A 9,433-nucleotide genomic window follows, 5' to 3' on the forward strand; every position below is an offset into this window, starting at 1 on the left:
ATCGGTTATAGTGTTTTAAGACCTTATAATTACTGGTATCTTCATAAATGATGAGAATTTTAAGATATTCATGCATTATTATGCTCCTTCAAAAGTTATCTAACAGTGACATTTTTTTAAGAAACCTAGTGTTAGCATGGTGTTTTGTTCCCTAGTGGATCAGCGACAAGTTTAAGGACTTGCGATGCTAAAATAGGGGTTTTATTCCCTGAGGTAGACAGACCGCAGATAGCTTTACGCTAAAAACTATTACAAATCGTGGTATTTCACGTATACTTTAATAATAACAATTTTAAAGACTGTTAAAAGCATGATAATTTATCCAATACTAAAAAGTAACCGTTGTTTTTAAAACCACTTTGTTTTAAGTAGCATTTTGACTACAAGTTATTTAAACTCGTGTTGTGAGACTACTAAACTATTATGATTATGTAGTAAAAAAAACTGTTATAATGATACTAAATCAGCTATTCAAAGGCAATAGTTTTGAAATATTTTGTAACACTGAAAAAATATCAGAAGGAAGAGAGAGAGATTAAGAAATACCACTACATTCGGAGCTACATTACAATAGGATTGTCAAAAAATAAATATAAACGCACGTAAGAAACTAAAGGGACACTCAATAGAGCGTATACCTCGGCGTTGATCATATTCGGCCCTCATAAAATACGAAAATGTGTCATTATCAACGGATACAGACAACTTTTGGCAAAACAATGAGGAATAATATTCTACATGTGTTCAACAAGTTTCATTAAAATCCGTTTATTTTTGACGGAGTTATAGAGTAAAAATAGTGTCAAAAATCGGTCTTCATGTTAACAGATAATTTTCTTTCGTCTCCTTGCCGTGACTGTGATCTTTAATCTTGACCCTCCAAAAACTAATCACTTCTAAGTTGGGTTATAGTTCAAATGCATTCCAACTTTCTTCCAAATCCATTTAGCCGCTTTGGAAATATCCTGACAAACACACATGGGTGAAAATATAACCTCCGTATAAGAAAGACGGGAACATAATCACACTCAATACTTTTGTAAAATACGAATGACACTAAGACAGCATCGCTAAATATTTCCTTATTATGTGGTAAAGGGTAGTTTTATATTTCGTCAAACAGATTTTCACTTATCACTTTAGTGCTATAATTAGTTTTCCGACATTTTATTGTTGTTCATCCACAAGGTATGGGTAATTCTTGAGCAGCTGCATGGTCATTCGGTAATGCTAGAATTGTCAAACATGAGGTAATCCTCAATAGCCGCGGCTGTAATTATATCTCAAATCGGTCAAGAGATGGAGCTATGAGCTAAATGTTTGCACTTTGAAAAAAACAAACTCAGAGCCATTCTATGAGCCGCTATGCCGCGGCTAAAAATCTAACTACATACCAGATAATTCGTACATTTTTAAATCATGTTTGTTTGAATTTATGCTCGAAGCTACACAATGGGCTATCTGTGCTCTGCCCAACATGGGTATCGAAACCCGGTTTCTAGCGTTGTAAGTCCGCAGACATACCGCTGTGCCACTGGGGAACATTTAAATCATGTACAAACACTGCGGAACGAATTTATTAGGACTTTAACTTGGTATCTATAATAGCCTGGACTCGTTATGACATAGATTTCACAATAAATCAGCATGTGCTTCATTCGGATATAGTCAAGCACAGTGACGATTGATATTCAAGTTCACCCCAAAGATTCTCAATCGGATAGATTGTGCCAGCTAAGAAAGATGACTGTGGTCACTTCCATGCTTTTCGAACATATTTTGTTTACCAGAGTGGAAATTCAGCACTGTGACGCGAACATGAGCTACAAAATTTTGGGTACACTTCAATGTTATTTGATCTTTTAAAGGAAGCAAAAACCCCTTCTTACCACGATATTGTTGCTACCCCTTATACAACTTCCAGTGGCTCTGTTGGCGGAACAATAGAAGCACGTTCAGGTGCTTCATGTCTTTTGCCACATATTTTTACTTTGTTTCCAGTATAAAAAAAGAGTGAAGTACACTGAGAACCACTGAAATTGTGGTTTCCTGTCTGATATGAGACAAGACTCTTTCAGACTGGTTGCTGGCTGTCATATGCCAGTTTTTGCAATATATTTGCAGATACCTGTGGAGATAGTGAAATCTTAATCATTGTTGAAGGAATCGGTCAATTAGACGTCTGTCGCGCTTTATAAGACCGCCAAAGAATCTTTTCCTTCTGTCAATTAGCAAAGTGATTGGCGGACACATTTTTTTACCAATGGCGGAAGTATTCCCTATATATTGCCACTGTTGTTAGCCCTTGGGGATTAATGCTTTTGAACAGATGGCCAAAGAAACGGTATTTGCAAACTACACTTTTACTAGATGGACACCAATATTATGACCTTTTGAAAGTTGGATATATCCTTGCTCTTACCCTTTTTATCGCAGATTAAACGTGCTTTGGCTACACATCTGATTTGTAGGGTCCTCAAACAATCACCCTACACGTTTTTGTTTGTTCTTTTTAACATACGCAAATGATTGGAGTGTTCTATAAATGTGTGCGTGAGGGGTTCTGTGAAAGGCTTATAACAACCTGCCTTTAAACAAATATTTCAAATTAATCAATTTTTACAGTTCTTCAATTTTGTATTTAAATTCTCGGAGTATTTGACAAAATTAAAAATATATATCTCAAGTTATCATTGAAGCAACTCTAAAAACATCAAAATACCAACAAAAATTGTTAGCACGCGGAATCATAACGATTGTTTGTTTGTAGTAAGCACAAAGCTACACAATGGGTATTTGTGCTCTGCCTCCACCGGGTATCGAAACCCGGTTTCTAGCGTTGTGAGTCCGCAGACATACCGCTGTGCTACTGGGCGAGAATCATAACGCGATAAAATAGTGAATTGATTATAAGGTGATCATTTTAAATATTTTAAAACTAAATTAGTTTCTTCTTTTAGCGAAATGTTTTTGTTTGAACTATTTACATTTTTCTTCTCAAAGATAACCTGTACTTGCGTTCTAATGAGTCTAAACGTTTTTGTAGGTTACGCACACAAAACAGCGCCACCAAAACATTTTAATTTCATTTTACCTTTCCAATCGCATCTGTAAAGTTTCTTCTTTACATTTAATGTGCCTCCCCAGTGGCACAGCGATATGTAGCTTTGTGCATAAATTCAAACAATAAACAAACATTTAATGCAGAAGGCAGAAGGATTAAGGCAATGAGTGTAAACCCCCTTTGACCTTTTCAGCATTTAGGTTTTTTCATCAATTACTTGTTATTTTAGTCTTTACGTTTTTTACGCATAATTACAAACAAACAGAGTTTAATACTTTACCCTGAAATTTTCCATTCTTCGTTAGTGACGTTCTACTGCACCTCAAAACAGAAAAAAAGAAGTATAAACGTTTACTATCATTTTTTTATTTGGACATTTTAAGAGAATAATGCCTAATGGGAATTTTTTTAAATTAAGGTAAATTATACTTAAGTTTTCTAAGAAGAGACATTAATCTAGCCTCACAGGAGATAGACTTTAAAGCTGTAAGCGTGAATTATTAGACACCTAACCATGTAATCAGGAATAAATTATTAGACACCTAACCCTGTAATCGGGTAGAAATTATTAGACACCTAACCCTGTAATCGGGTAGAAATTATTAGACACCTAACCCTGTAATCGGGTAGAAATTATTAGACACCTAACCCTGTAATCGGGTAGATTTTTATTGGTAATCTACTGTACCGGAACTAAGGTTAAAACATTTTGTTCAACAATTACTCTCTCTTCTATGTTAACTTAGGAAAACTTGATATTTTGTTTACTTTGTTGTTTTTTTCTAGAATTTTCGCGGAAAGCAACACGGGAACTATCTGCATGTAACGTTCATAATCTTAAAGTGTTTGGTTAAATAGAAGGTAGGTAACCAACACTACTCACCGTCAACTCTTCAACTCTTGAGTTCGACCAATTAGTATTTTGAACTGTTTGATTAAATAGAAGGTAGGTAACCAACACTACTCAGCGTCAACTCTTCAACTCTTGAGTTCGACCAATTAGTATTTTGAACTATTTGATTAAATAGAAGGTAGGTAACCAACACTACTCACCGTCAACTCTTGAGTTTGACCAATTAGTGGGATTTGACCGTCACCCCTTTGGGACACTAATGTACTCCGAGTTTTGACCATTGTTCAACAGCTGCTTCTTGATCGTTACGACTATAAAGCCGAGTATCGTTCTGTTACCATACCTGACAATGTTATTACCACCACATTCTATCTCTACTTCTTAACAAAGTTTTGGCTTTTTCAAATATAATTCAGAGATTACACCTAACAAGAATAAAACTCCCGCCATGTTGCCAAAGAGTCAAGAGTTAATCTTATTTTATTCTGATTGGTAACAAACATTTATAACAAAAACGTTGTAAAAAACAAAATTATCTCAGTAACGCTGAAGAAGAAAATGACAAAAATGCTACAGAAGTATTAAAACGCATTATATTAGAGACTATTCTAAAATGTTAATTTAGTTTTTGTAATGTATATCTGTTCATTAAATTAGAAGGTAATGAACACTTTTATCCATCGGTTCAATAGTATTTTTGGTAAATGTAATAATTTAATGAATCCGCTTAAACGAATATTATTATAGTGTATTTTGGTTCATATTTATCTGTAAAATATCCCCCCAAAGTGGCATAGCGCTAGAAACCTGGTTTCGATACCCGTGGTGGGCAGAGCAGAGATAGCCCAGCGTGTAGTTTTGTGCTTAACTTCATATAAGTCTGTAAAACATTATTTAACTATTTTTTAGCGACAAGTAAGTTGCGGTTATTAATCAAAATCAAATATTACTAAAATATCAATTAAGAAAATAGAGAAATAAATATAACAAAACCTTTATTGATTTATAAGCTATCAAATAAAAAAAAACATTTATGTTATACGCACGAAAACACTAAAATTATAAAAACTTGAAAATAAAACTATAATAAAAATTTATAGTTATTAATTTTTTCGAATTCAGCAACGTATTTCCGAAACATTCTATAAAACTGAGTAGATTAAATATGACGTGTAAATGAAGGACATAATGACTTTTAATAAAAGATAACTTTTAAAATGTCTCAATGAATTCACTTCCAATACTGTGATTTAATAATATTTTATTTTAACAAACACTCCATTTTTTATTTAATAATTTTGTGTTATATTCCTTTAATATTCATTTAAATATAATTTTTCAATTTTCTTCCAATTTACAAAAGTTAGTAAAGCAAACAATACCAAAATGTGATTTAATATATATATATATATATATATATACATATATGCACGAAAATAAGCTTACATTGGAATTTACATATAGTAGAAGACTTTGAATATCTTTAGTTACTGAAATAGGTTACACAACGTAAAAATTTAAAGGTTTACCGAATAAGATGCTTGATCAAATGATTAAATTATTTCAAAATCTTACACTCGAAAAATTTGACTGACGTTAAAACCAACGATTATAATTACAAAAAAGAAAATAAGTATACTAAGTTATTTAAAAATAAAAAAAAAACTTTCACTTGAAAGTTTGACAGGAGATTTTTATATCATTTGTTCTGCCTAAAATAAGTTTAAATTTAAATTTCTGAATAAGATATATTAAATTTCTCATACTTTTTTAGGCGCAGAATATCCGATAACGTCATAAATACGGTATATGATAAATTACTATTTCCGCTGTTTTCTCTCCTGGACTCTTAAGATAGACGATTCAGAACTATATTTCAATTTTTAAACGTTTCGATTGTATTAAGATTACTGTCATCGTGATTAAAGAATGTAAGTCGGAATTCTATCGGTAGGCTTTTGTTTAAACCTTGTTTTTCAGTTGTTAGATTAAATCAGTTTCGAGTATTTTTTCGAAAAGCGATTCATGTTAAGAAACGAAAGCCAGAAGCCAGGGCAAAATTCAGTGTTCATTTAACTAAAAATTTAAATATGTAAAAAAGGAAAACATTTGTTGTTGTCTTTTTCCTGTTAATAAAAAAGATATTGGAAAGAGCCAGATAACACAGACCTGCGATGGTTTTATTGTCATAAAATGTTTACATGTTCTACAGTAATTCCTGTACACTGAATCCGAAAATGATATCCATTTTTCTCCATCACGTACAGATGTTTCACAAAATGTCATAACGCAATACGTAAAAGAAAGACCACAACACGAAGTTTTGAGACTAAAAGATGTAGATAAATATATATATGTATATTTGTTTGTTTGTTTAATATCAATTTTCTTCCATTTGTTTGTATTTTCGTTAACAAACATAATAATAAAAACTGTTCATAGCGGTAAACGAAATAATAATTTGATTTAAGTAAGAGTTATTTTTCTCCTTCCCTATTTGTCAAAAATCCTTACGTGATAGAAAAAACTGAATATTATTTACGAACTCTGAGTAGCTGGATTATGGAAAAACTGATATTGAAACCAAAACAACTTTTATGAAGTTTAAATTCGCAGGACTGTGTAATATTTTTGAGCAGTATAATATGGAATTCGACATTCTGTATTGTAGTACGAAGTCCATTAATTAAAATCACTTCTATCAACATGATTGGCTTAACGGATACTTGCAATTTTTAATCAATAAAGGTGTGAATTTAGTTATCTTTTCTTAGTTGTGACGTTTCTTATTACTACGTGTAATAATATTTCATCAGGTTTATATCTTTATTTAATTAACAGTTCTAAATAAAACTGTTTTAATAATGTAACAAAAATGTTAAAATCGAGAACGATTTATTGGTATCAAAGAACTGTACTCATATGTCTCCACTACATTATCCATTGAAATAATTTTACTAAATCTTGGTATCAAACAACTCTACCCACCTGGCTCCACTACATTACCCATTGAAATAATTTTACTAAATCTTGGTATCAAACAGCTCTACCCACCTGTCTCCACTACATTATCCATTGAAATAATTTTACTAAATCTTGGTATAAAACAGCTCTACCCACCTGTCCATTGAAATAATTTTACTAAATCTTGGTATCAAACAGCTCTACCCACCTGTCTCCACTACATTATCCATTGAAATAATTTTACTAAATCTTGGTATCAAACAGCTCTACCCACCTGTCTCCACTACATTATCCATTGAAATAATTTTACTAAATCTTGGTATCAAACAGCTCTACCCACCTGTCTCCACTACATTATCCATTGAAATAAGTTTACTAAATCTTGGTGTCAAAGAACTGTACTCATCTGTCTCCACTACATTATCCATTGAAATAATTGTATTAAATTTTAGTGTCAAACAATTGTTCGCACCCATCTTCATTGATGAGGCTGTTGACACGTAAATACATTTTGCTAGCAATAATTACACAACTACTTCTTAACGTCATAAAATATATTTAATAATAACTTGTAAACGTACAGTTTGTTGATTTTTTGTGTAAAATGCACAGCTTGATATTTGAGTACATTGTTGGAGTTTAGGATATGTACGCTGTATATATATATTAGTTACTGTTTTGTTTATATTTCCCAATATTTATTCTATAAACTAATAATATAGCTTAACAATTTCTTTATACTCCTTTTGCGCAACAGACTCTAACTTTGATTGTTGCCTTCTCTTAATGTCACGAAGCTGCTCAGTGCGATTCTATCCAATACGATTGACACATAGGCTTTATTTCATATCAGGTACACTCATACTCAGTTTTTATATTGCGTTACACCTTGACAAAGACGTAAGTCAAAATATTGATATTAAAGAATGTACTTTTTTTGTGATGTCGAACGTAGTTTCTTTTTAACAAATGTGACAAGTAATATACTTGAGTCAGCACTTCACAGACTCAAAAATATGTTCACTTTCAACACAATCAAATGTGAAATTGCTTTCAACATAATCGAAATTCTGTTTTATCTCCAGTCATTTTCAATTTCACCAAATATTTACTCTTTTGCCCCCCGGTGGCTCAGCGATAACTCTGACGACTAACAAATATCGGGTTTCTATATCCGTGGTGGGCAAAGTACAGACAGCCCATTGTGTTAGTTCGTGCTTAACAAAAAACAAACAAATATACTCACTTACCTACCCAATCAGTAGACAGAAAATAATAATAATAATTTTAACAATTTCTGTTAAAATCTTCTAATGTTTGAAGTAGATCTTCACGTGTAACAAACAAATTGATATATTCATGAATCAAATATCTAATTTCGAGTCCGCTATTGTGGTAGTTGATTTAGTTATAAAGCAAGAAAGGCTGTATGGGTAGGTAAGTGAAAATATCATGAAATGATACCCAACGCTGAGTGAATGTGATGTAAAATAATTTCAGATTAATATCCCAGTTTCAATGAAGGTTCAATAACTCACTGTAGTTTTACTCACGGTTCTAATTCCAGTAATAGTCTAGAAGAATTTGGTTTAATTCTGGATTCAATTTGTTCATTAGTGGAGTTTCTTTGATCTGTACCTTTGGTTCATTGTTCATAGATACAGCTGTTTAAATATCTTGTTTTTCACAGGCAATCTATATTGTGTAATAACGTGGTACATTATTCTCTACCCATTTTTGGTTTTTGGTGTTCAGATGCTCGTTAATACGCCTTTGAAGACATCAAATTGCCGATCCGACTTATAAGATTCCGCACTTGGAGCACTAATATTGAGGGATGAACAAAAATTAATAGTCGTGACCGAAGAAAAATATGGAAAAACACTTACTCAGGTTTCTTTGTATTGATTAACGAATGTCTATTGTGACGGATTTATTTAGAAATGTACATAACTTGTACTGTTAAATATGTATTGCGAAACTACCGTCTATTTTCTAAAGTTGTAGAAGAAGATTATCGAGTGTAAGAATCAACAATATGTGTGTGTACGTAAACGCTAGTGTTAGGCGTCAGTATTGTTACGTAAAACTGAAATTTCGAGAAACTCCCCACACGCCTATAAATATGACTATTGTGATGCGTCAAACAGAGCATCTATTATTGGTTTGTTATAGTTGGTGTGCTATAAACTTCGGAAGCTATAACTGTGATTGTTATAACGCTTATTAATCGGGAAACTTCAGATATTTGACCAGGAACATTTATAAATTTCGAACATTACAAACCATTTAACTTCAATAGATTCACATCGGACATTAATACTTTTACGAAAACATTACCCAATTTCGTCGGCAGAAAAAATCGGTGAAGACCATAGAGCTAGCTAGCTCCCTATTAAGTGAATTGTACCTACGTCAACTCCAAATTAACTCGCTCATCATAAACCATCGAAAAGATATCAAAGAAGTTCCAGACCAGAAAGAAGACTTTATATTGTTTGTAAGTTTGTAAAACGTTTGTATATAAATAATTGTTTGTAATAACTATTTGT

Source organism: Limulus polyphemus, unplaced genomic scaffold (genome assembly GCF_000517525.1).
Source record: "Limulus polyphemus unplaced genomic scaffold, Limulus_polyphemus-2.1.2 Scaffold117, whole genome shotgun sequence".
NCBI lineage: Eukaryota > Metazoa > Arthropoda > Merostomata > Xiphosura > Limulidae > Limulus > Limulus polyphemus.